We start from the raw sequence: 25,523 nt of genomic DNA, 5'->3' as shown, positions 1-25,523 counted from the left end.
ACAGAATGTAAATTGCGAATTAAATCGAAGGTAGCGTCTCGTTAACCGCGGCGACGTTAGCCGCATACGACTTTTCCTTCTCTTTGTGAACCGGGAAAAATAAGAGAAAGAATCTTAGTGGCGAATCGCGAGGAAATCGTAACGTGCGAGCGACGAGCTCGGAAGGCGTGCTTCTGCGGGAAAGTCGTAACTTGGCAACAACGCGCAACTCGCATCGTATCTACTGCACTTTACTGCATCGCGCTAGGCAACATCGCAACAGCCGTCCGACGCGGTGCACGCGTGGATCGTTGCGTGAACGTGTCGTCAGACTGCCCGTATGGAGGTGACGCGGAGTAGAGTAGGGGAATGTGTGTGTATGATGGGATCTTTACGCTCGACAATAGCACGCAGGGGTGAAAGGACGATTTCTCCCTCCTCGCAAATCAGGTGGTCGCGCGCGCCGTCAAGGCTCCCGCGGAGAGACATTTTCAGCGGGAAACGTGCTTTCGCTCTAATTAGCCGCGCGCGCGTTTCACCTTTTCTCGCATGTCTGTCGTGATTGATAACTTATCGTAGATAAGTAGATACTTAGCCGGGCTTTGCCCGTTATGAAACTTAAACATGCGTCTCGTTGAAGTTTTGATAACGTTTAATGATCGCATAGAATGTCTATTGATTCACCGAGTTGTATTTCTTGAAATTCTTCTTTTCGTGATGCGATGCACAAACGTTCCGTTTTGTCAAGGACGGTTCTTCTCAAGATTTTCTGAAGAATTGCACGTCATGCAGAGTGTTTCAAGACCTTATTTGTTTATCGTTGTAATTATTTTAACCGGTGCTGCTATTCGAACACTTTCGCGAAAGACCCGAATAGAGGCCGAGGGGTACGATTTGGGTCATGACCTACATTTTGTAGTCCCCTCCGCTCTTCCCATCCTTATCTTCGTCTATCTGTCTCCATCTGCCCCTTCCACACCGTCTGTAATGCTTGCTCGCGTTAGCTCGACGTCATACGTTATAGCGATCGAGCATCTTACGTACACGTCGTACTTAACAACCGCTATACATACCGGAATATAAATGATCATTACTTCGATTTACGACGTTTATCTTCGCTCGTTATCAACGTAATCGTCGCAGCCGCATCCTTTCGCAATGTTAATATCTTAACATAACGTGGGAATTCGCGAAGTGATATGACGTCGTAAAATTCGAGATTGTCTTGAATTATTGCGCTGTGAATTATTGCGCATGCATAAGTGAGATTATTAATTAAATGGTTTGATTTTATTTTGGGACCTCGAGACGTGATATCAAACGTATCCTTTATCCCCATGTATAAACTTTATTAAGTTTTCGAAAGTAATTTTTGCAAACGAATATAAGAAGACGTAACATATAAAAATATAATGCTTGTGAAATTTTTGGAAAATATCTCTTCTATAGCGAGTATTACGATTACTATGACGCTTTTGCTACGTCGAAACATCAATTATATCCTTTGCTGAAAATTTCAAACGCTTTTGGGAAGTGAAAGACCACACGAACTTGGCAAAGTTTCGCGTCGGATACTACGTGTTTGCCAAACTTATTCGGCGTCCACTTTGCTGCACAAAGGATATTGCGATCGTCGCGAATTACAACCTTTCAGGGTAGGGCGTTTGTCATTTTCGCGGAAAATCAATTTCGGGGCGTGCTTGCTGCGAGCGTAGAAATGAGTTTACCGTACCGACGAGAATACCTGAACAGACGACCCTATCGTCGCACTCTTATGCGAACAAAAGAGAACCGCTTCCCTGACACGGCACGGATATTTTATTCCATTCTCTTGTACGCGTCGTCGCCTCTTCCGTATATCGTCGCGGAAACGGTGCCGTGAAAATCTCGAAATTGCTCACTGCCGCGACGGTCGCTTTAAAATTATAAAGCGCCGTGAGTAAAGTTTCTGCTGCTCCTATTACCGCGCACCGGCGGATGTTGACTCGGTTAACATTACATCACCGGGAAAAATGGTAAACGAGCGAAGGTACGGCTGCGCGGTGTAACTATTTCGATGAGTTTTCCGCGGTTTTTACGGAGATCGCGCGTCTACTATATTCTCGATAACAACGTTACCGTTAAAGATCGGACACGGTAGCATCGTGTCCACGATTGACCGATCGGACGTCGAGATTAGGCCGGTAAATTCCAAAGCCCGGCAACCCGATATTTGAATACCGGAGGTAACGAGGCATTTATGCACGCCGAATATTTAAGTCGGTTAAATTTAAGATGAAATAATCGGGCGTACGCACGTGTACCCCGTAATCTCTCTCAGATCATAGCCGTAGATACCGCGATGAGGATACCTGTTATTCGGGCTGAGTCCTTTTTCTAAAATACCATATGCGCGTCAGACTTATTATAGACCACACGCGTGCTTTTTTTATAAATACTAAGTATACAGACTCTAAATTCACGAGCAGACAACCGCCCGTCTCCGAGAGGAAAGACAGGGATATCGACGATCGCGGCGGATCGTGTCAATTTCTCGCTATCGCGAGGTCGGATTTGGCGTAACGAATAAATACCGATAACTTACCGGAAACTTTCGCGCGGTCGACCGGCTGCGCGACGGAGGGAGGGAGATTCGCGATGCTAGCGGGGATAGACGCAAGAGTGCGGGAGGTCGAGCGTTACGTTGGGAAGAGAGAGAGAGGGCAGGAACGGCATGGGAAGGAGAGACGTCGAGGGATGGGGGAGAGCGCGCTATCGGCGAGCACCTCGGCTCGACCGAGTCGGCCGCCGTCGGCCACGATCAGCGGAACGCAGTTCGTATCGGACCTCCGTCGTAGTCGGATCGTAACGTTCTGTCGCGCTGTGCTCCGTTTTCTTTCTCTCTCTCTTTCTCTCTCCTCTCTCTCTCTCTTACCTTTCTTTCTCCTCCCTCCCTCCCTCCGTCTACCCGCCTGCTCCCCATCAACGACCACCGAGTTCCACCCAGCGGGAAGCAACGGAGCTTTTCCTCGAACAAGGCGCGGTGTGCGCTCGTGTGTGAAGTGTACCTCGCCGATTGAAAGGTGCGACGGAAGGAGCCGTGTGTTGTACCGCGAGTCGGCAGCACGCGTGGAGGTGAGGCGCGCGCGGTATATGCTGTCATCCGCGCCGCCGTCGATGCGAAAGCGTGCGAGAATACGAGGTCGCGTGTGAGGGAAGGTCAGCCGTTTATCGCCTTTGTGCGGAGTCGGGAAATATCCGTCGATATGCATGCGCGCGAATTTTGTCGCGGAATATTTCGCGCAACTATAAACGCGCTCCTTTCTCATAGTCTTATGCGCGGTGAGTCGCGTCCGGTCGACGCCGATTCCTCGGTTCTCGCGGCGAACGTCACGCGCGATAAGCGACATAAAGCTGACTTGGCGCGTCCTTACAGAGAGATTATTGCCGCTCGTCGTGACTCGGCTTGTTTCGACGAAAGCGCGCGAAACGAGAATTCTTGCGCTTTCGATGTTCGTTTGTTCGCGCGTCGTCGAGCAGATTCCACGTGACAGGAAACGTCACGGGTGTTATCTTGACGAGTCATCGGCGCTGCTTGAAGATTTCGTTTCCACGCGATGGGCGAGTTCGACGGGTTTGTCAACGCGTCACGCCGATGCGATCGCGCACGCTCGCTTGCGCCTCGAAAAAACTCTCGTCGCATCATATCTGACGCGCATCTACGTCTGAGTCATCGATGATCTTCCACAAGGTCGTCTCTGACGCGCTCCGAAACTTTCGTTCTCAAAAGTTCAGCCGAGTCCAACGTCACTCGTCCAACGAACGCGACATTTCGCAAACGAATACAGCTACTTGGCATTGAACAATTGTTTAAACAAAAACGCCTGGCAACGCGTCATCGGAACTGTCAATAACGAAACTTCAAGTCCTCCACCGTTTCGTTCGCTCGAACGTGTTCACAGTTTTCGGCGACGCACGCACTTGTTTTACGTAACGAAAACGCGTCGGGAGAAGGTTCGCGCGCGCGTGCGCTGCGTGTAATCTATCCGTCGTCGGGCCTCGCGTCGCTCCGGCGGCGGTGTGTAGGGGAGGGGGAGAGCTCTTCGATCATCGGCATTACTGGCCTCCCTCGTGCGTCCTCGTGTCTCGTCGGATCGGCGCGGCGGCCGATCGGCTGGTTCCGTACGCCGCCGCCGCCAGTCTTGCTCGAGCTCGCGCGCGTCACGGATCCTCGCGCTCCGATCCGCCACCGTGGCAGGAATCGGCAATAGTACAGCGGCGCGGAACATCCACCTACTTATCTGTCTGTCTGCCTGCCCACCCATCTACCTACGACGTGTTTTTTTGTGCTTTCCAGCAGTACCGACGTGTGATCGGCCGGCCGTTATTCTCGTCGTTTCCCGTACCTATCGTGCGCGCCTTGGATACGCATGCACGCATGGACAAGCAACAACGACGACGACGCGGCACTGCCCAATGATGGCCGTGCCGGGCTTCACCGTTGACGTAGTGATGTATTATTAGTGGTGCGCGTCGCGGGAAAGTGTGGTGCCGCCTCGCTTCTGTCCGGTAATCTGTGTCTCCTCCGCGAACCGTGCGGCCGATAATAACGCGGAGAGTGTAGCCAGTGATCGCAGGGTTCGACGGGAAGGCACGATACGTTACACCACGTATTTCGGCCCCTCCGTGTGTTGCGTGAGTGAGAGTTTCATATCAGTGCAACGACCGTTTTTCGCTCGCTCTGTGGATTATCATATTGGATATTACTGGTACGCGCTCCGACGACTGGTCGCAGCCCGACGAGCGTCGCACGCCCGATCGACGTTCAGATTCTGGTGAGTGAATTTCTGTGCGGTGCACGCATTCTCGCCTTGCCGATCGATCCGAAATCGCGCGACAACGTCGAGCGCCGCCGCGCGCTTATCGCTCTTGATCGGCTGCCATCTTGTTATTTGTTGTCGCGAGACTTCGCGAACATGTTTACGACGTGAAATCGGTCTAATTTCCGTGGGAGGGAGACACCGCCTTTTACTCGTGACGTATTCCGATTAACCTGCGGGACACTTTTTTTTCGCCGCGTTCATTTCAAGTCAGTACTGAGGGAGTCGATTAATATCGGCGGAACGCGGCCAATGACAGTGCAGTTGTTTGTTTACCGCGTCTGCCATAGCAGCGGAGAGGAACGGTTTTTTAACCTTCACGTGACTCGCGGCGCGTGCTCTGGACGAAATAAAAGCTCGCGACGGTCGTGTAAACATTGCCGAGTGTACGAACGGCCGGAGAGTTTAGCCGTTTGCTCGACGCGGAATTACGTCTCGTTAACGCGCATCACTTTACAACGGAGTCGCGGTAATTCTACTTGGGAAAATTGCATTTTCCGCGAAACACGTTGCAACGGAACGATCTCGCATTTTAATCTCGCGCTTTTTTTCTCCTTTTCGCGAAGTTACGTTTCAGCCGGAACGAATCGGACGATTCTCGCGTCTCCGAATGACGTGCGCGACAGAATTTATTCCCGATCATTATATTTCGCGCGCGCAAAGTCATTTCTTCAATAGAGGTGAATTATTTTCTAATGAAAAAAAAAAAAACACCCTCCCGAGACAGGGATTTTGTGTTATAAAGCTGTCGTCGACAGCGGCGCGCCCGAGGTTACGAAAATAAAGTCGGCGGCGGTCGCGTCATGAAAAATATTTGCGCTTGCCGAATCAAGTTTTATTTGCGAACGATCGGCGGACGCGAGTTAACGACCCGACCTTCCGGAACTTCCTTTTTTCCGCGAAAAGGTCACACGTAGCTGATCAAATCGATTTCCGTAATGTCGCATTTCTCGATGTTACTACTTTGTTGCTTTACCGCGCGAATGTAAAACAACGTCCGGAGTTGAATATCGTGACAGTTAAGTTTTTCCCAGCTCCCCGACGAATATAATCGCATTGTTCTCCTGCTTGGCGCACAGAAGTATCGTTTTCAACGCACGATAATTTCGCGTTCTTTCGATTATTCGCGCGACATTATCGGAAGTAGCCATCGATCGACCACGAGTGCTCTACGCACAGGAAAGGGTCGACAACGTTTTCTAAATGCGGAAGAAACTACCGGAACCCATAAATATCCGTTATCGAACTTCGCGAAGAGAGTATAGTCGCAAGTTTGGAACGTGACTATCTCCGACGAGTCGTCTGAATTATTCACGAGCCCAGCCGTAAAAACCGACAAATCGCGACGAGTGCAATTCGACGATGCCATAGCGAGGCGATCCAGCCCGGGGGTGCAACCAAACGGGAGTAATCCGTACGATCGTATTCTTCGGAGGCGCGTGCGTCGCCCACGGAAATATATTTCAGACGCGTCCGAGGAGAAAGCATTCGGAGCTGCGCGACGACTTCGATGTCCGCCGGTCACGGTATAGTTCGCGTTCTCCTCGAACGATATTATTTCTGGCACGGCACCAGCGGACGGCGCCCGCGATCGATCTCGAACGGGCGATCGCGAACGTCATCGTCGCGTGTGTGCGTCGCGATCGATCGCGCGTTTTCGCTGTCCTTTCGAGGGGGATAAACACGTTTACCGAGACCCCGGAAATAATTACCGCTAAGCAGAGCCGACTCGTCGGCAAATTGAATTGGCTTCGAGTGCCGGCACAGTTCTCTTGGCAGCCATCGTCGCCGTCTCGAATATATATATATATATCTGAGAGACGATCTTGCCGTAAATTCTACTCTCGCGCGGACACCGGCTTTGCCAATGTTTGCAAACAAACTCTCCTCGGGGCCCGCCGCGATTTTGCATTCCGTCCTGACGCTTTTTCTCGTGAGATGCTTCGTTCGTATGCGTTTGCCCTCGACGCGCACTTCGTGCGCGCTCATCCTTTTGGCAGCGTCTTGAATGTTGCCGCAGACAGAGTCTTGCGACAAGAGAAAATGAGAAACGTTTTTGTGCTGTTCCTCTGAGATAAGAAGGAGTAAAAGTATAGCCCTGTCCTCGTACTCCTAACTTTCGTGCCGCTTTACAATTATGCACGCATGTCGGTTGAATTAACATTATTTCAACACGGCAAATGGGAATCGACGCAGTTGAAATCGTTAATGCGCGCACGCACACGTGTAAAACAATTGGTGTGGTGTGCGCGAAGGAATATATGAATAATCGCGCTCATTAAATCTCCGTAATCGCTTTAATCGCAAACGAGAGAAATATACGACGCGGGCGTGTATAATAAGTCGTATATACGACATCTGCAATAACAAGATGAATATTCTATTAGCGAAAACAGTTTCGCGTGCTTGGAAAATAAAATAATAACGGATACACCGGCGAGCTCGCGCGTTCCGACGCGACATACTTTGCTATCACTTCTGTGCATTCAGTGACTACCACCAAGTAATTCGATTACTATCAAGTAATTTATGCAAAGCAGCTCGCTAAACGAAGCGGACAGCAAACTTTTCGACGACAGAATTATTTCTTCCTTTCGAAGACCGTTTTATCGCTCGCCGACCGTCCCTTTCTCATCCGATATCTTCGGAACTTGGCTGAGTTGTACGACGAACTTTTTCTCGGTCTGTCGTGGAATTATTATCATCCCGAGAATTATCTACGTCTTCCGAAAAAAGCGCGGTCTCGTTGCCGATAATGCATGAAACGCATCTTATCAAAGCCGCGTCAGTCGGTTAATAAAAAAAACTGCGGCAGAGGGAAGTATCGTCGGCAATATTATAACTCGACTCGAGGGTTTCTCTGTTGTCTTCGAAAAAGCTGCGGATCATAAGACGTGTTTAGCGAACTTCTCGCGGGAACGTTTATTATATTTAATTTCATACTTGGCCGAGTAGGGGGAGCATCGCCTTCCTCTCGTGTTGTTTCCCTATCTCTTGCCATTATTATTTTTCCGATGGAGGAGCGCCTGCACTCGAATCCACCTATGGTCATAGCACGATACTTAAAGTTCCGTGCCGCTTCGCGAGAAAGCGGCCGCGGCACACGTGCGCGATTTCTCTTCGCTACACGCACATTCCTTCACGATCCATCGGCGCGAGTGCGTCCATTGGCCGACATCCAATTTTTGGCCGCGTTCTCGGGCTCGATTCGTCGCCGCGATCAGCTGGCTAAGTAGCTTTGTTAGCGGAGATCTCCACGCTTACTTTGTGAGAGCAAAAGCTAAGTCGAGATTTCCGCTAAGAAGAAAAAAATCTTAAAAATACGCGACATTAACATAAATATATAAAATTGAACATCAAAAACGTAATATTTCAAACGATTCTCTCTTTCTCCTCTAATCTACTTTAATCTCTATCTATCTATCTCATCTCCCTTATAAATTAGATTACATTGAGAAATGAATTGCTTTCGTGAGCAGCGATACATTCAATATCGCCTGGCGGCTCTCCGAGATTTTCGCGATAAGTTTTCGGGTCAGTTTGCTCTTGACCGCGATTGCATTTGGCTCGGCGAACGCGCGCGATACCGGTACCCCCAATTTCTCCGGCTCGGTGTATCCACGAAGCTCACCATTTCGTTAGGTGCGTTAATGAAATCCGCGAAGATAAACCGCGCGACCCAGATAGGCCGCGTGTGACTTTGGGCGAGGGGAAAGTCCGTTAGCCACTTACGCGCGATCGATTGTGGGCGAGGAATCGATCGTTAGCAGCTGTTGCCCTTGTAATTTGCGCGGAGCCGCGGGAGTCGATATCGTGCAATTAGGTGGAGAAAAACGTCTAAGAGTGCAATCGTTAAATGCGCATGTTAATTTTCTATGGATTAATGTGACTTTGAAATGATGCGCTGGACAAAAATCGCACTAAAAAAAAAATTTAGTGATATTTATGTGCAAATATAATATTGCTCCCCATAATTCCAATTTTGTTGTTCCAGCGGTTTAGCAGGAAATAGCATTTAAAATGGAGTTGGGGACAACTGATCTAGGTCTTCTCATAACGAAAAAATTATTTAAGATGGTCGTACGAAAAAAATAATCGCACGGAAGTTCGTTGCTATTTTGTTGCTCTAAGATAAGCTGAAGAAAAATTCGGGAATACATATAAACATGTTTCAGGAAATATTATTACGTACTAAAAATGCCATGCCAGGATTTCGCAAAAAAAACATTATATTTATCTACTTTCTTTTGACTATCTTAGAGCAACAAAATAGCAACAAATTCTCATATAATTATTTTTTCCGTACGACCATCTTATATATACATATTTTGTTACATTGACATCAACTGTTGGACATTTGTATTTGGATGTTGGTCTTCTACTTACCAAATACGAGGGACTCGTTTACGATTTTCATCTGGCCTAATTGAAATTGCACGATCGATCGGGAATTTGTTAACAAGATAAGTCAGTTCTCGTTGCCTAATAACGCGCGATATCTTCAGAGTGTCGGGGCGAGATGGTTGAAACTACCTTTTTTTTTTCTCTTTTTCTATTCTACTCCCTCTTTCCTCGATAACCTTGAATAGCCGTCGGGTCCTCGAAGGTTACCCGATCGGTTCGGCGTAAATGAATCCAAGCTAATCCGCCTCGAGCCAATATAAACTGTTCTCCCCAGGAGTCTGCTCAGCATTGAAAAATGTTCCACTTTAAGGCTAGATCACATCGCGCGAGCCCGTTGCATCGTTCCTAGTGTTCGTTTATCGAAACGTCGCTATTCTCCAATAACAGGCAGTATAAATATTTCCGATGAAATTCTTCTCGTTTTTCAACTAATCATTTCGCAAGTAAACCGTGTAAATATACAAAGAATTCTTTCAGTAGTTTTCAGTAAAAAAATATTTTCAGAAACTATTTAAGATATCGAACCGTATATTCGAGTCACGTGGGAATAATTCTGTTGTTATTATCAAAATAGAGCTTGTAACTATGTTGGAAATGAAAATTAACTTGAACGATAGTATTAGTGTGAGAGAATTTGATTTGTGACACGATGCGCTTCGTCCTCGCTGTTCGTTTCCGGTTATTACGTGAGAAAGTCGGGCAAGAAAAGCCTGACTTGCTTCGCGGTGGTCTCAGAGAAAGGGGGAGAGGATTCACCTCCCAGTGAACGGATCCGGTTCGGAAGAATTCGCTCCGTGTGCCGCGCACAAATCTCTCGGCGTTCCTAACTCGCTAACGTACGACACAATCTCTCGGTAATTGAAGATATTCCATATTCTGCTTATCCATCGATACAATCGCATTCGGATTCAATTCTCGTGCGTAGGAAATGATTCGTGGAAAATAGTTTAATTCGAACACGCGCGGTATCGCGTCGATTATTTTTCATCGTTAGCTCATTAATGTTTTCTTATCACATACGTTTTTTTTTTCTTTATCTTGAAATGATGAGTTCAAGAGAAGTTTTCACGTTTCACGTCTATTCTATATGTGGAAGTACGAATTATGTAGAAACGACTTTTTCCTTCGTATTTCCTTTCGAAATGTTTCCTTTTAAATTCTCAACTCGTCGTTCTTATCTACGTTCTAATCTTCTATTTTGTGTCCTCGTGTAATAATTTACAAAGCAACGTGGCAGATACCAAGTCGTATACCAATTTCACAGTTGCTCGAAGCAATGGAAGTTCGGATTACCGTATGAAATCCGATCCAACTTGCAGCGGCGAAACCGAGCGCACCACGTTCGTTCCTAAAATATCGCAGCATTGTCACGGCAGCATTCTTCAAAGTGTTTTCGCAGCGTCGAAAAAAAAAGAAAATACTTTATACAGTGGCGCGATTAATTCAATACAGATGTACAGTTCGCTGTAAGGTACAAGCGAATCCGCGATATCGAATTCGCACGTTACACGACAGAAATATCGATACGACGCGCGATATGTTCGGATTCCGCTCGCGTACAAAACTGAAAAGTATTAGACAATGAACACCTGCCGCGGAGCGGAACGGATATCTCGCGCGTTACAATGTATCGCGACAGTGTAACGATCGCACCCGACAAGGTGATAAAATTCGTCGCGCAAATCTTTTGTTTGTTCTTATTGCACATAGCACTCATTCTCGGACTGTTGCCCCGCGACTCTTCCGATTATCGCAATTAAAGTTGTAATTATTGTTACGTCATAATATAATAATATGCATATCAGTAGTGTATCGTGCAAGGAAAGGGGTAACTCGATAATCCGCAGTCTTTCGTGACGAACGAAATTCGTCGAGAATTCATAAGACATCGACAATACGACAAATGTATACGCAGATCGGAACGGTAGTAGTTTCGCATGATACCGGTATAATGGTGAAATAAGATTGCGGATCGGAGATGTCGAAGCGTGAAATTTATCGGCGCGAATACGCTCACTTGTCGCATGTAGCTATATGTGTGAACATAATGCGCGCACCCTTCGTTTCCCCCGAATGCTCCAGCCACACGATGCTTGACGTTGAACAATGCTCTCTCTCGGCTAGGAGCCACCCTGATGTATTCGTAGACTATCGTCGGAGGATGAAGTATCTTTCAGTGAAGCCTTTTGTAACGAGCGGATGAGAATTTTCAAGTGCTTTATTATATTCTGTACTTATATATTTTAAACGATATAAATGTATTGTATAAATAAATATTATATTATACAATTATATGTATTTATATAATACATTTTTATTTTTGGCACATTTTTTCGTTTCATCGTTGTTTGAAAACAAAACATCTTTTAAGAGAAGACTCATATATTCGAATATCGTACTAGCGTTTCCTAGTTTTCAAACGTACGCTTTAACAGTTGCCGGATTTTTCGACGATATTCTTCATGGACGATTGTTTTCACGAGAGCGCTGGAAAACAAGATACATTCTTACCGAGCCTGCGGTATCGTTATCGACACGTGGGTAGTTAAAAGAATAAGGGCAAAGATATTTAGGTATTTCCGGCGCGCGTAATCCCATGTGTCAGGCGATTGCGAGGGTGCTCGCAGGTTGGACGACGGGTCGGCGTCGAAGGTGGGTAGGGATTGCCGTCGTAATAAAGGATCCGACGACCCTGGACAATCTCCTCCCCGTCGCACGGCTGTGCCCCGAAAGGATCCTGTGCCGCCTGCGCAAGGGTGTAGGCGCCGCATTCTTTCGTGCTAGTCGCCTGCGAATCGCGGGATAGACCTTTCCTCGGCCGAGAATACCTGAAAAGCAACAGTCGGAAACGCTCGACTAGATAGAAATTATTCTCCGCATGTGTTATCTCGAAACCGGCATAACACGCAACTATTATTCACAATTTGCTTACGTGCTGCGAAATATTTCTCTAAGCGGAAAATTTTGCTTTACGATCATTCAAAAGGTTCGGAAATATTTAACATTTCGCTCCGGTATAATTAATTGGAAAGTATAACGCGCGAAATATCCAAACGACACATTTCGCTTTCTCTCTTTTCCTTTCTCTCCGGAATTACAATGTTAGAGATATTGAAATAGTACGATGTTAATTACGGTAGAAAGGTTATCGTACTTTTTGTGGTACAGTCGATATCGTGAACATGACCATTCTCGGTCACGCGTGGCGACGCCTTTGGCTTCAAGTTATTTCTAGTCGTACGGTGACGCGAACGCTCTCCGCCACGACGGGAGCGAACCGTTGCGTCGCGTTCGCCACGAATTTTGTAACACGGATTCCTCGCGTATTCGATGCGCGACGCGACGAGTGTCTCTCGCCTTCACGTCGAGAATCTCCCACGAAAGAAAGTTCCGTTCCGATTTTTTGTCGCCGCTCGTTTCTGCCGCGGGTCGGCGAAAGTATATTCACGTACTCGAGAGTTCGCCACTTCGTTATTGTACGCGTTTATTCCGGCCGGAAAACGGCTTCTTCGCTACTTTGTTCCTGCCTGCGGCGAAATCGATCGGCGAGTACTGTCGGACGAAGTGGGTGGGTGTATACCAGATGGGAGGAGGGTGAAGAACACGGGGATTAACCTAGGGCGACGGTGGATATTCGATCGATTTCGCGAGCAAAGGGCGGTAACGGGCGGGCAAGATGGGGCGAAATTTGTTTATACGTCGCAGATACCGCGGCGGTTTATCTTCTCGCTGAGATAAGAGAGTTCCCGGACGGGGGAGGAGAAAGGAGGAAAAAGGTGTACGTGTCGTTGTCGGTTCTTCGTCAAATAAGACCGTCGTGTTTGTGAGGTCGTCTACTTTCGGCAGTTCGGATTGATCGTATTGATCGCGATACCGCATAATTCCATAGTTTTATGGTGAGGTAACGGTTTCGATAATGCCGAGAAAAGTACATGCGTCTCAAAGCGCGAATATGCACAAAGTGAACATTTCTTTATCGCGTCGCAATCGCACGTTCTGTCGTTCGTCCTTATTTTAATTTATGATCTAGCGTTAATGCACCGTGTTTTCTATTACGGAGTTAAATATAGCGCCAAGTAAAATCAACAGCGCGGTGTGTGTCGTAATTTTATCTCGCTAACGATGACGCGGCTAAATGACACATTTCGAGTAAATACGTGCGTTCAAAGATAATATCTTCTCGAATACACGGGCGCACATTCGCGGAGCGACGTCGTGTTTCGTGGTATGAACCTCGTTGTCCTCGCTCGTCTGCAGTTTGTTTTCCGGTTTAACGAGCAGTCCTTGCCACACGATCGCGTCCTTTGAGTTCCTCGCTCCTCCCTCGTCGGGACGTTTAACTGCTCGCTCTCTCTATTCACGTGCGATTGCTTTAAGGGCTACTTCGTGTGCGAGTCGCCCCCCCAGCCACGACGTTTTCGTACCTTTTCCCGGTGCAAAAAAAGACTCAGGTAAGCGGCGCGCTATTGATTTTAGCATTCTTCTTCGTGCGAGACAGGTAACATTATATTTCGACGTATCATTTCAATAGATCGGCAAATTCGATTGAATCTCACGTGAACGATTTAAAATCGTAAAATATAATATCGTTGATGTAATATTTGTTAAAGGAGACGAATCGTAAATGTGCAATTTTGAGTTAGAATTAAAGCTAAGTACCATATGAATTATTCAGACAAAAGCCTTTTTGCACAATTTATCTCTTCGCACTCGCGAAGCATAAACTAAATCGTGCTGTAAAAAATGTCGTGGTTAATCGAGATTGCGCACATACGAGGATTTATGTGTATTCGATCGAGATCTGTTATCTATGATCCGGATAATTGTGCCCCCGCTTTTGGCGGCAATGTTTTCGCGTTATTGGTGTTCGGTCGCTCTCCGGTGTAATGTAATGGTAGTCGGCGCGCGCTTTAATTAGCGTCGTAACTTTAACGTATCCATTTGCATTATCTCTTTTTTCTTTTCTCTCTCTCTCTCTCTCTCGCCCCCCCTCTCCCCCCGACTCGTTCCGATTTCCCATTCCATCCCGCCACTCTTTTGTCGCCAGCCGGCACTCGAACCTCGCGAGGGATTATATTGCAATGCGATAAAATCGCGTTTTGATTTTAATTAATTCCTTTAACGAATAAATTTATTTCGTTTAATTTCCCGGAAAGCTTCCACCGCAGGAGATACCTTGCACGCGGCACATTATTTTTCGAGCGTGAAAAATAAAAAACAAGACACGGAATAAAATAATTCAGTTTCGCAATTTTTATCCTACCACTTTAAATTAACAGTTTTATGCTACATGTTACACGAAAGAGCCATAGATCGTGTAGTGGTAGTGGTATATCGCGTTTTGCGATATACATCCGAGAGTATCCGCTTTGAAACTGAATTTTATCGTGCTAATCGGCCTATCACACACGAAATATTATATATGTAATCTCTTTGCGCGCGCACGTAACTCCCCAAACACGATATGTTGGGTGCAATTAGAAATGCAGCAACGCCACATGCGTCTCACTTTTGAATAGCACACATATAATGGAGTTGGCTCGATGCACACAACTTTCCTTCCCTCTTTCTCCCTCTCTCTTCACGGAACGCTCAATCTCCTTTTCTCCCTTCCTCTACCTCTCGGATTGTTCTGCACGAGCCTCGTCATGGTTTTTCTGCCGGTGTTTCGTACTCTATCCCTCACCGGTCCTCCCCTTTGTGCGCCACACGTGATCCGCTTCTTTCATCCCGTCCTCTTGATTCCTCCTTGCGGAAAGCGTGGATTGTTTCACCTCTACTGGCCGCGTTTCACCACTAAACCATCAAAAGACCGTGTTATATCACTTCACAGAGGACAGGCGACTTTATTTCCAAGTAGGAAAATGTTCGAGACTTTTTTTTGTTATCTTTCAATTTTAATATGCGTTTCTTAATTAATATGTATCCCGTATTCTCAATTCTCACAATTAAAGATCAACGAACAAGTCACAAGTTGCAAAGTACTTCATGGTAATCCATTATACATCATAAAGCATTGACATATTGCATTCGTTGTTTATTTGTGGAGAGTCCGATATCTCTGAAAGATAACTTCAGTTTGTTGAAACTGATAGCAACCGATACACTCTTCGTTTTATTCCCGCCGAATCGACTTTTTCGTCGGGAATCTTACGTGGTGGAAATCAAGATAGATCTTACGCGCGGAAAATTGTTCAGGATCTACTCGACTCATTAAACGTCTGCGGCCGTGTATAAATAGTCGACTGTGTGCACGCACGCTACCACGATTGCCACACTCTCAATGTCACTATTTCTGAATAGCTCCGTCGACGGGCTGACACGTAATCAAACAGATTATTTCACCGGATCTCGTTTCCTTAGTCGCGTTATCTTAAAATGCGGTTGGCATGCGTTAGCGTAATATACACGTCTCGGTGTACGAGACAACAATAGATGTGATTCACTCGAGATAAAAATAGTCAGAAGAATTAAATTTTTAGTAAAAGAATCGAATCAATAACGTTTCTCTTGGTTATTCGCCTAGACATATACAGTTGCTTGCTCACGCATCGGCGTGGATATCAATCTTGCCTAACTGGAAGTGGCTTATTGGCGAGATTCTGACTCGAGTGCGTTTAATGGACGGCGAGAAACCTCCACGAGCACCACGAGTATCTGTCGGCGCGTGTTTGTTTTCTCCGGACGAAATCATTCGGCTAAAGTGCACAGGTCGTCGAGATATCCCGACGACTCGAGAGAATTTTAGTCGTTGACTCGCAGCAAAGCGGTATGCCGGAGGCGTAAAAGGCAGAGGAGGGGACGGAGGAAGGAAAAAGGCAATAAGGCGAATAGGGTGGAAGAGCGACAGAAGGAAAGAGGAAGGAACAACGGAGAACGGTGAGAAGGAAGGGTTCCCGTATCTTTACGCACACGCGTGAGTGCGCTCGCGTGCGTAATGTATCGCCGGGATGCATTGCGACGCCGGCAGCGTCGTTACTTCACGTGACGTTACGTCGTTAATTATCGACCGCGGTCGATCGTTTACGAAAGGGAATTAGCAGGGAGTACCGGCGAGTTACCTACGCGGAGAGTCGTTCACGACGATCGGCGGAACGTTTCCTCGGTCATTATACGCGACGAAGTTCCTTGCGATTACGTTCGCGCGCGCGCGCGCGCATGATAGAAAGAGAGTCTTCGCAACAAGGAAAATCGTTATTTTCCATTATTAACTCTGCGTACATTCGTCGTTCGTGTATTACCGAAGAATCACAGCGATAATCTCGACTCGACGCATCTTATGTTATAATTTAATACAATGTATGGATATTTTCACGTAACTCGCATAATTTCACTTGCAATGAATTTAAATGGCGTTTTGTACGATACGTGCAAAAAGTTCTCATTATCGTAAAACTATACAATTTTTGGACGGCAAGCCGCAGTGTGTAACTCTTAAATCACGACGTGGAATATATCTTCCCCACGATACCTGGCCGTATTTTATTACGGCTTTTGTTATTTCTCTTTACTATCGCACCGCTGTATCTGTTCGTCACTTCGCGCCTTTGTGAGGCGCAGATTTCGATAAACGACATTGGATCGCGCCGCCATTCACCCGGCAACGCGTTGTATATCTCTCCATGTGTTTCCACCCTCGCTCCCTTTGCTCCCACAGCCGAAGATTACACCGAGGAGAGCTTTGTCGCGCGCGAAAGAGAAGCGAAGGGAGCTCTATCTCGGTTTGTCTTCCGGCAATCCCGATCAAAGGATCGATCGTCCTTGCCGTCCGTGAAGAGCTACAGCCACAAGATCGCGCGCGCGTTTCCACGAAATTGGACGGGTTCAATCTCGAAAGGCCGCCCCCGTTCTCGTGACTGCACCGTATGCACACACATACATAGATAAACAGGCGTCCCACACGGCCCACCCACCGAGATCGAAGTATCTTTTTCCCTTCGAATATATGACGTCAGGACCGGACTTAGGAATGTCGGGGAGGGCTTCTCTCTCCCTCAAACGGACTGATTATTTATCGTATTTATTCTTTATATACCTAAGACAATATCCGGTGACAATTGTGACAGTGCGTTTTTCGCGAATAGCCCAACCAGGTGTCCTGGTTCTCGACATCGTGTCCTTTTTTCTCTAAGCGTTTTCGGAGATGCTTACTTTTATATATTATAGTATACGTTAAATATTCGGATGTGTTCTGTTTTCTCCGCCACGCTCGCTATCGAGACTCTATTTGCTACGACATGATCCTATTTTATATATATATATATATATATATATATTTGCTTATTAGGATCACTTTGCAGCTGCAAAAAGGGTATTGATCAGTCATAAGTCTTTAGATACTTCGATAACAATAATTGCGTATAATCGATACAAATCACACGTGCATCTGTTCGGTAATCATAATATCACTCACGGATAGAACTCTTGCTTTTCGCTAAATTCATATTATGTGCGGATGGCGAATAAGAGTGCCAATTATCCGGGAAATATGAGATCATTACTCGAGCAATATTGTCACGTAAACATACCATAACTCTTCAGGGAGACACAGGCGTCATTTACATATGACACGTAGTAGTAGTCAAAGTATTAATCGGATGCAAACTCGTTGAACGTATCGCTCGGATACGAAGAAGAAAGACGCACTATTAAGACAGCCGACTCAATTATCCGCGATTCGTATCGTCCAATCTAAATAAACGGAAATAATTGGACCGGGCTCTTTCGCCGATGACGACGATCGGCGAGGAAGAAAATGGAGCGATGTTCTGATGTTATTAAGGACACAACATTAAAGTGTCCCCAGGGATATACACGGTGTTCCAGAAGCTTTTCATGCGGTCGATTCTTTTTCGATAAGGGCAGAGTTCGTGCGTTTCGAATTGTAAACGGCACCACCGAGTATACGATATCTGAATCCTCAACGACATCACGTATAGAGCGCGTGCAGATGACTATAAGCGAAGGGGAGCGAAACAGAACGGTGCACGTCGCCTGTCTCGGGATACGAGTTTCCTCAGGGCGCTATGCACACAGCGAATTAAGTCGGCATTCGCGAGTAGAACGATTCGCTGACTAAACTCGCTGGATTTCATTCGTGGAAACTGGAAATTCATAACGGGAGGTAACGCGCGAGCCCTTCGTCGATATCGCACGTGCTAGAAGCGGTGGGTTATATAGCGATGTTAAAACAAGCAATTAGTAAATGTCGCGAGTGGGCGACGGGGAAAGATAGGTAAGAGGGAAAGCAGGACAGGTAGAACGAGAGAGAGACCCGGCGAAAAAGGGAGCACCGACGACGAGATACACATCGGTGCGCGGGTCCGTGTTGAGGAACAAGAGGCGGAGATAGCCGCGTAACGGTTAACGGCCGACGGCAGGAGACGGTGGAAAAGGCGAAAGAAGAGGGAGCGAGAGAGACAGGGAGAGCTCGTGCAGGGAGAGAGGAAGAAGAGAGCGGAGGCGCTATGGAGGCAGTCTGCTTCTGCTAGCCTCGACTCCGGTTGCCGTGACGACCCATACCACCCGCCATCATGCCGTCCCGGCATAGTCACAGTTACGGTCCCGGACTCTCTCTCTATCTCTCTTTCCTTCTCCCTCCCCCCTCTCTCTTCCTCTCTACCTCGCGATCGACCCCTACCTCGTCCCTACGCCGCCGCCCTTCTCTGTGAGCGCGAGACGGGCCTTCTCGTCGAGCGATCTTCGATCGTACTCTCTCTTTCTCGCCTTTTGCTCTTTCTGCTCTCGTGGCAAGGACCCTGCGGTTTTCGGCCGCGTCCTACCGCGCGTTTACTGCCGCCGCTCTGCTGCTGCAACCGAGTTGCACGATGTTTCGGCGAGTCAAGCAAGTCGGCACGAAAGTCTCTGACGTCTTCGACCCGTATCGGTTAACTGTGAATAACCATGGGCGGGTTAGATTTTAAAAAGTAAGAATCGTCAAATCTTGTGAGTGACGTGGATTGCTTCGTTTCTTCGATGTCGCGGGGCGTATGCTCAACGTAAAGAAAGATAAATCACTTTACAGATAAACAAGTTACCTGTTCCGCTATTAGTGCCGCTTTGTACGTTATGTTCACAGATACCGATATCCTATTGTGCCCCGTAGACCCGCTGAGAGTTGAATAGCTATCGGTAAACACTAGTTGCTCGTAATGGGAGCCATAAAGACCCATTGCCATGGCCTGGAAGAGGTTGGACTACCGACCCAGTGCTTGGGCCCGTAGGACCCACGTCTCTCTCTTTCTCTCTCTCTCTCTCTAACTTATATATAATTTAGATATAATTGCATAGTATATAGTATAGTTTTGATATAATTGATATAATTAAATAATTAGGAAAACAGAAAAAGGTCCTTTTTTATAGTATGGTATTTAATATATTATATTTGTGACGTATATATATAGAAAATTAAATGAAATTAAATATTTCGATTGTATAAAAAAGTACAGTTTATGTGTTGTGACAGTTAAGTCCTGGATTGTGTAAAACTTAAATTACAGATTGTATGTAACAAAATGCAAAGAAGGGATCTTATTTCTGAAAAAATCACTTTTCACGGCAGCTTCCGAGAATATCTCGTCTAGTAACGTAAATATCGGATTTCACAATTCCGTCGTTAATTAATTAATCCGTACTGCGTATTAATCACGTCATACCGTTCTCCGCAGTTCTCCACGATTAACCGAAAATCAGTTATTCGATTAAAAAGTTACGCGTCGACCGGTAATTGATCGTAAAAGTAACATCTCCCGATACCGTCGGGTTCAACGATTAATGAGACGCGTACGCTTAAGAGACTCGATTAAAGTGACCGAATAATTCGAGATCGGTTTTAAAGGCGGATAAATATGAGTAAGATGAGACGCGATTTAAAATAATCGATTAATCGGTCGTGGTTAGAGAGTTTGGTTCGGAGACACTGCCTCTCTCACCTCGTGGGCTTATAAACAAAAGGGCTTTGCCTTTTACACGATCCCACCCTCTTCGGCCTTTTGATCCTTTTGTCGGCCGCCATCCGCTCCGATGATTTAGACAAGCCGGTGTAAATGCAAATGCAAACATGCAGTTTCAACACAGCCGGCGACCGGCTCTGTTCAAATTCTTTCACGCGGAAGCCCTGCTGCCTCTCCCGCTTTTCTTCCGCTTTCGTACATTTCTGTACGAATCATTATACCGCTTATGGCCACGGTAATGAGGTTAACGCGGTTCGCACGCCTTAAGCTGTTCTCCTCATTGTCACATGACACCGCTTTTTTAGAAACTCAGTTCCGCGTGCAGAATTATATTTTAACCTCTTCGTACTGGCACATTACTAAAGCACGCAATTAACGTTTTCAACACATAATTTGCCACAACGAATTTCACCTAACGATGATTCACTCTTACTTTCTCGCTCTCTTTCACTCTCTTTGATTTCCATTTAATTATAGTTTCTCCAAAATATATGATAAGCTAATATGTGACAATATGCTAATAATATGTGATAAGCCTGAGAACAATTTAGGACTTGTTCATCAATGAACTATTCCTTTCGTATTTCTCTTTCTATTCTATCAAAAAGGAACCTTATTATTTCCAGGAAGTTTCCCCAACACAAAAGCGTCAATTTCGAGTAAATCACTGTCATTGTCTCCTCATCAGATCACAACTCGCACATATTTATTCGGAATTGAGACACGGCGGTTAAACTGTTCCGTACTAATTTCATCCTCGTTGTGTTACTTCCAGCGTCGCGACTGCCCATCTTTCAAAATCGTGACACTCGAACACGAACGTTTAAAAGATCTGACTCTTCTCTCAATCTACCGTATTCGCGCGTACCAACACGCGAGTGCGAAAATGAACCGGAGAATAAAGACGTCGTCCCTCGTACGCGCAAGTGTCGCGATTCCCGCGCTCGCACATATATGACGTGGCGCACTTTCCGGTCTCGTTTTCCATCGCGGACGGTACGCCCACGCGTGAGTATGCGTGTATGCGCGGCGAGACGACGAGAGAGCGCGTTATATACCTCGTCGTCGTTGCCGCCGGGCCGAGTGCACGCAGGCGCTCCGCCATGCGCCCGTGCCACATGGCCGCCACCTTGGCAATGCGTTGACCCTAAAGTAGCGCGCTACCATCACCACGCTGCCGTTGCATCGACACGCGCGCGACCGTCGGTTAGAGGGGGGTGGGCTGCTCGGAAAATCGTTACCGGCATAAATTTGCGGCGGGAGGTTCGATGGAAATTTCGCGAAGAGCTGATTTTTTCATCGGGATTATATGATTCCAGCGATTTTTCTTCATTCAATCCCGACGTGAGAATCGAGACGCGCGTAGAAGTGACCTGAGGAAATTTCTTGACATCGTCTCACGACGAAAGCTCGACAGCGCGCGTAGTGCTTACAAATTATCAAAGCGAAATCACGGTGTATCGCGATTTCAATATTTCTTCTTATTGTTGAAGGCTTCATTGCTTGCTCGAGTGTTCGCGAGTTAACTTTGCGCATCGTTTGTGAGTCAATTACGGAGGTAATATCTCGTCTTGGACGAGAGCATAGGGGGCGTTATCTTATCGAAATCACTCGTCTATCGATTGCCAAGGTAGAGGGTCAAATTACACGGCGAGTACAACGCGTAGACAATGGGTGAGACAAAAAGAAATTCGAAGAAAAAAACGGGTCTCCTCGGAGAATGAAACATTTCGTCGCGGCCTTTAATACTTCAAGATCCTTCTCCGACCCTTTATTTAAAAAGATACTGCGTTATCAAACGTGTGTTATGAGAGTTATCGTGCAAAAGATTGGGAAAGGTCTTTTGTCGTTGGGTCTCGCATTAGTCTCGCAAGATAGATTCATTCTAAAGTCTATGGCATAAAGATAAAAAGAGATGAGCCGCGGACACGTGATTAAAATTATATTTACGAATTTTTCTTAATAGACTGTCGTAAGTAACGCATCATAAACAGTAGTAAATTTAGAAAATTCTAAGGTTGCGAATTTGTTGTCATATCTCGTAGATTTTCGTCGTGTTATATTTACCTATATTTTATCATACTTTTCGTACATATCATAGTTTTATGCTGCTTCTTCATGACTCAAGGTTAATCGAGCTAATGAGTTTGGAGTTAACCGACTTTGACTCGCGCTGCACCGAGCAACCGTTACGTTCATCTATCGTAGTGACGCGCTGCGTATGCAATAATTCTGACGCTAGCACAGCTAGTATTTACCAACAGCGAGGCGTCATAAACGAAAGTCATAATACAGCAGAATCCCGGGATGTAGCGCGGATCTTCGCAGAGCGAAAGAGCGAGCGAGACGAGGAACGTGCACAGAAAATGAGGAGAACCACCTGTAACCGCTTATCTGCTGCCACTTATCTCCACGGTGTTTACAGATCGAGGATAAGATTGTACAAGCCTGATACGGCACAGAACGAAATTATTACAGTATCACTTCGCACGCGCGCTCATCGGCGTGTCGCGACGCGTGTACTTTTTCCCCAAACGCGTTTCATTTCGACGAACACTTCGTGCGCGCACGAGATATGAACAAGAGTGGATTGATCATCTTTGCGAGAGAAAATTAAGAAATTAGTCGAAAAAACGATTGAATTTTCCAAGAATTCCCGAGGTTCTTATAAGGGACACGCGATTTCGATCGTCAATCGATTACGTTATCGCACACATAAATCGCGCTCTATCGCGAAGGATATCTTTCACAATGGGAGCCTCCGGCATCCCGCGGTTCTCAGTATCCTTGCTGGAAAACGACACCGAGCGTAGGGCGAATTGTCGAGAGGGAGAGAGCGGTCGTTCCAAACGAGCGACAAATATAGACGGCTGGCGTTGCGCGTCTATACGTTACGCTCGCGCGGTAATTACACGACAATTAGAAAGCAAGGACGCACTTTAGCAGGTCGGCGGTCGGTGAGGTGGAAGCGCATCTCGGCGATTTAACGGTTAATTTGAGAAGAAAAGAAATATTAATCTCTCGAACGGACGATACAACGAAATCTCATAATAATGTCGAAATCGTTCTCGTGATTATTTCTGTCGGAATACCAAATTAAGAACAAACGCCAATTATATTTTATCTGGACGATATTATTCGCTCTCTACTTAATTAAGGGGAAAACGGTCTGTAACTTCTAACTTGTACACCTTAAGATACAGTCGGAGAGCGCGCAAAATAGATTCATAACGCCGGTCTTCATTACGAAACAAAGACTAATAAATCCTTGACTTGAGTTTATACGCCGCACCGTTTCTTTGTAGGCAATTTGTTACAAAATTTCCGTCCGCAGTCATCGCACGCCTCGCGACTACATCGTATCTCACTCCGATCGTTGTCGTAGTTAAAATCTTAATCGCGCGACTATCCGCTCGATGAAAAGAAAATCATCATGTGTCGGGAGATTGATGTTTGTTCACCTTCTCGGAAAATTTATTCAGGAATGCAATAATAGCCGGTGAAACTGAGAAGAAGAGGTGGTGGCGATACGCTACAAGTGCGGTAATAACGTGAGATATGTCGTGGACGAGTAAACGTTGCGCTATCCGTAACAACAGGCGCATAAAACACGCGAGTTGTTAAATGAGGAATTTTTGCGACACCGTGCCTCGTGGATGCGCTTGAACGATAGCGCGTCCCAAGATCGTCGATCCGCACGGAAGAAGAATCGCCCGTGGGACAATTTTCGTCTCGAACTTACACGCTATTGCCATATCGCTGTCGCGATATCAGCCCACGTGGCTTACCGTATTCGAGACCGCGAAAGTTCCGAGATGCGTGCGCGAGATGATTACATATTATATTCCTCGTTACTTATTTTGCTTTTGAACATTACATCGTGCGTGCGTTGTGCTTGAAATCATATCAATTTCCCACACATCATGCATCTTGCGCGATACGACGATGACTACCTGAAGAAAAGAAGATGACGCGGAGAGAGCCGAGACGTTTGCCGGAACGAGTTTTGGTGGCAACCGACGGTGTGTAGAGCCGCGACTAAAAATAAGCGGCGACGTCGGGAGGAAGCCGTTAACTCGTCGTTAGCCTTGTCCACGAGCGAACCGATTGGTTTAAACGCGGTCACGATCCTCTCTCTCTCTCTCTCTCTCTTTCTTTGCTCTTTCCAGATCGAACCTTAATTTATTCGCGCTTCGTCCAATTATCGGACGTATATCGTTTATAATTTATGCCGCGATAAAACGGCCGTTCGTGACACGCGCCCGCCCGCTGATGTCAGTCGCAGTAATTACGCGCGCTCGATCATTTATCGCGGATAATGCGATTTTTTCGCGCGTCGCGACGAGGAAAAGACTGTTGACAGCAATCGGCCGCCGTGACGATTGAAGTAATCGCGGTGGGGGTAATCGACCGTCGTGAACGAGATGCGTTAAAGCCAGATGAAACACGACACGGCTCACATGCGAACTCTATTGCCGTCATTTCAACCATGAACCCATGTGAGAAGAGCTATTTCATACATATAGGAGAAACACGAAGTATTCAGAGGTATTCACGGAGAAATTCACGACGATCCGGAATTCCTTCGGAGAGAAGCGATTTTTTTTACATGAAACTGTTAAAAAATAACTTTTTGTCACATGACGAAAGGAAACAACCTGTCATATTTAAACAGAGATGATGAATTTTAGAAAAAGTGTAAGAGAGAAAGGAATTATGATACGTTCGTAATATATACGCAAAGGCGAAACAAGAAGTCTCTTCGATCTTCCCGATAAATAAACGTTGCAGTGCAGCCAATTCGCGGCGTCTGCGTTTTCGTTACGCCCCGTCCGGTGTTTCGTGACATTCCGCGAGTTAAGAGCCATTATCGTTGGAGGTCGTTAACGCGAAGAATTATCGAATCTTTCGAGGTACGAGAAAGCGCGCGAAGACACCCCCCCTCCTCTTTCTCTTTTGCTCTCGCTTCGACGCTGTCGCGCCTGACGAGGCGGCGAGATAACGATCCTTCTCTCCGCGGTACCCTAATTAAATTGAATCACGGAATACTCCGCACCAGGAAATACCCAATGAAGACGTGCATTAACAAATTAAAGTGCCTTCATTCGCGCGCGAGGGATCCTTGGACACTTGCCAGCCTCCGTTTCTAGCGCCGGCAAAAAGCATCTCTCTCTCTCTCTCTCTGTCTGTCTGTTTCTTTCGAATCGGCCCGATAAAAATCGTGCTCCCATTATCGCCCATGTCAATTATCGCGCGCTATTTATTCGCCGGCATGGATGTTCGTAACTACTTGTAATTTTTCGAACGCAAATTTCGCGATAGAGAACGA

At 46.5% G+C, this 25,523-nt stretch overlaps 1 protein-coding gene across 5 annotated transcripts in view; it reads left to right on the top strand.

Annotated features, from left to right (window-relative positions):
* The first annotated feature begins 2,696 nt into the window (after positions 1-2,696).
* LOC106741985 overlaps positions 2,697-25,523 on the top strand; it is a 184,906-nt gene continuing 162,079 nt past the window's right edge. For 2 of the 5 annotated variants that reach the window (XM_014614493.1, XM_014614492.1), the window contains exon 1: positions 4,172-4,793. The gene's annotated coding sequence lies outside the window, so the exon portion shown is untranslated. Of the gene's footprint in view, positions 3,094-4,171; positions 4,794-25,523 lie in introns of those variants that run through there. The other 3 variants (XM_014614491.1, XM_014614490.1, XM_014614489.1) reach the window with 3 other exon arrangements.

This window comes from Dinoponera quadriceps, unplaced genomic scaffold, assembly GCF_001313825.1.
Source record: "Dinoponera quadriceps isolate SergipeBrazil2010 unplaced genomic scaffold, ASM131382v1 scaffold696, whole genome shotgun sequence".
NCBI lineage: Eukaryota > Metazoa > Arthropoda > Insecta > Hymenoptera > Formicidae > Dinoponera > Dinoponera quadriceps.
The sequence above is the reverse complement of the archived record's forward strand: the minus strand, read 5'-3'. Positions and strand labels throughout refer to the sequence as shown.